At 44.8% G+C, this 2,971-nt stretch overlaps 1 protein-coding gene across 2 annotated transcripts in view; it reads left to right on the top strand.

The window, feature by feature from the left end:
- The window catches only part of PTP4A1 (protein tyrosine phosphatase type IVA, member 1), a 14,501-nt gene that overhangs the window by 2,206 nt on the left and 9,324 nt on the right, over window positions 1-2,971 (top strand). For both annotated transcript variants that reach the window (XM_015559483.1, XM_015559485.1), the window contains exon 2: window positions 73-76. The gene's annotated coding sequence lies outside the window, so the exon portion shown is untranslated. The remainder of the gene's footprint in view (window positions 1-72; window positions 77-2,971) is intronic.

Below are 2,971 nucleotides of genomic sequence, written 5' to 3'. Positions count from 1 at the left end.
TGGAAGAGAAGGAATAAGAAATATCTTTTAAAATACTTCCTCATGGCCCCAACTGACTACTCATAGCCCTAGTCCTGTGGTCGGCAAACTGCGGCTTGCGAGCCACATGCGGCTCTTTGGCCCCTTGAATGTGGCTCTTCCACAGAAATACCACAAAATACCACATGCGGGCGCGCATGTACAGTGCGATTGAAACTTCGTGGCCCATGAGCAGAAGTCGGTGTTTTGTGGAAGAGCCACACTCAAGGAGCCAAAGAGGCGCATGTGGCTCGAGAGCCACAGTTTGCCGACCACTGCCAGTGAAAGGAATGAAATCCTCCATTCCTTTGCTATGTGTGGTATAACTGGAATCATTCAACATTTACTAGATCTGCTGTCCTTGTAAGGATTTCTCTTCACCACCAGAATATGCTGATTTGTTGTCTCCCACAGCGTTTCATCTTCTATACAGATCTTCCTTATAATGCTTTGAACAGTCTTCTGTGTCTCTCAACTATTGTCTTTTGCATTTTGAATAGTCGGATTAAAAGTCTTGCCTACCATGTAAACCCAAGGATAGCGTTTTGCTGAAACGTAACTTACAACTGGGAATCTTGTTTAGTGGGAGAAGTCATCCATCGAAGGGTTTCTTCTGCAGCACTGGCTTTCAGAGGTGTTTCCTTTCAGAGGTGTGGACCACCATTGGCAAGCCTACTGGCTCAATCTGGAGATCCTATGTTAATAAATACGGATGCTGATGCTTCAAGTACAAATCTACAGTGCTTTGCATCTGGCAACTACATGAGTCTCCTGACTAATGTTGGGATGAACTACTGGTCTCTAAGAATCAGAAGCTTAGGGGGAGAGATCAACCAAAGGACTTATATGCATGCATATAGTACACCTAACTAATGGACACAGACAACAGGGAAGTGAGGGCATGAGTGTGTGTGGGGGGGGCAATAATTGGGGGGTAAGGATACATATGTAATACCTTAATCAATAAAGAAAAAAAATTTTTTTTAAAGAATCAGAAGCTTAAAACGATTGGGCTGATTAAAGCAGACACCCTTAGTTACAACAGTGAACCACAATGGCAGCTGCCGGAGTGGCAGGCCCATGATTACTAACAGAGAATTTAGTGAGCTGGTCAGCAAGGCCATGTTCATTCCTTGTCTGAAGTGTATCCTTTCTCTCAGTAGCTTTCTCTAGTTTTTCATCTTTTTCAAAGTAGAACAAGGTGGTACCTCATCTGAGAGTCTGACCCCCAGAGGCTGATGAGTCTACTTAGGAGTTTGAGCCCAGCTTCTAGAGCTGGAGTGAAACAGGCTGGCTCTTCATGTCAGCACTGCTGCGGTAATTATAGCGTCTGTGGATCACAAGGCTCACAACCTGCATCACAAGTTCTACAAGGAAACTAATACTGACTTGGTTCTGCTTCCCATTTGCTAAAACTTGTATCTTGTTATCACCAACCAAATTCCTTTTTTGAAAAGTCATTATATGAAAAACGTTCATATTCCAATTATCATCACTGTGCGCACCAACTTTTATAGTGAAAGTAGCTGACAATATGTTTTCTAACTACACTGCTATAAATGATGTTAATTCTTTATTATGATGTTAATTCTGCTCATGATACATTGCCTATATTTTCTCCCGGGTGAAATTAATATTTTAACTTTGCCAAAACTCTTTTGCCATATAGAAGTTTTTAATTTTATAAAATAAAATCTGTCATTTTGTTCTCTGACCCACTTAGGAGGGCGCCTAACACCCCCGGATCTCTTTTGAATCCTCCTATATTTTTTAGGACATAAGATTTTAAAATGTTTACTCCTTTTATAATTTCATTACGAAGGGACATATATTTCTCAAACTCTTTAGCTTCCTTTGACTTAGATGAATTCATCGGCAAGTAATTTCTTTAAAATGAAGATGAGCAGACTTTTGTTCCTGTAAAAACCTAACCCAATTCTTTTTTTGAAAGTACTTTGTAGAGCATATGTTTATTTAAAAAGTTGAATAACGATGCAACCACATTCTCTAAATATAACTGCTAATAAATCTTAAGAGGCTGCAGTACACTGAAGACACAATTTGATCCCGTATAAACCTCTCCAATCTGAAAACAGCAAACAAAAGGCCTCAGTGTTAGTGGAAAACTGAGTTCTTCAAAACAGGTAAAAGTCCTGTTTACTCCTTCCAGAAAGCAGAGCAGAAGGGGGTTTTCAGATTGCAGATGACAGAGTTGCCCTTGTGTGGCACAGGACACTGGTGATAAGGCTCTCCTTCTTCTCAAGGCCCTAAATGATGAGGACAGGGGGACAACAGGACTGAGCACGAACACAAAGGAGAGCTTTAGCTCTGACGCAAGAGAATCACATCAGGCCTTGAAAAAACGAAGCGCTCTTATTTTTAAAACGCTTCCTAGCACAAAGGATGCGTGCGGTTTCGAAATGCCACAGTAGAGCCAATGGTCGCTGCCAGCATCCGAAGCGCAGGAGACGTGACCCCCCAAAAGACCAGAGCGAGCAGAGGGTTTTATCTGCATCACTACCCTCCCTGGCTAACATCGCGTGGGGTGGCGAGGTGACACCTCTCTCCGCTGTTAAGTGCCCCCGGCGGCCAGGATTCCCCTGGTCGGAGCCTGGGGCCGTGGCGTTCGAGGTGTTGAGTCATCGGGTACAGCGGTCATGCGACATAACGATGATGCGATGACGGAGATCGGAGGCCAAGGTGCACCGCTGGCAACGATGACTGCGGTGATGACTTAGGGTCGAAGCCGGCAGGGTCGGCACTGAGACCCGGTTCCAGACCTAAAGGGACTGCATTAGAAGTTGGAGGCAGACTTCATGCCTTCCGTGCAACGTGTGCCGCCTTCGGTGGTTTTCGCAGGACCCAGGGTTGGCGGCGCGATTCCCCGATCCAGAGATCGGAAGCTGCCGTCCCTCTCCCGCCCCCGACCTGGCCCACCCCACAGAGCCCTACT

The sequence above is a fragment of the Myotis davidii genome, unplaced genomic scaffold (assembly GCF_000327345.1).
Source record: "Myotis davidii unplaced genomic scaffold, ASM32734v1 scaffold334, whole genome shotgun sequence".
Lineage (NCBI taxonomy): Eukaryota > Metazoa > Chordata > Mammalia > Chiroptera > Vespertilionidae > Myotis > Myotis davidii.
Note: the sequence above shows the minus strand (reverse complement) of the source record. Positions and strands in the feature narration are given on the sequence as shown.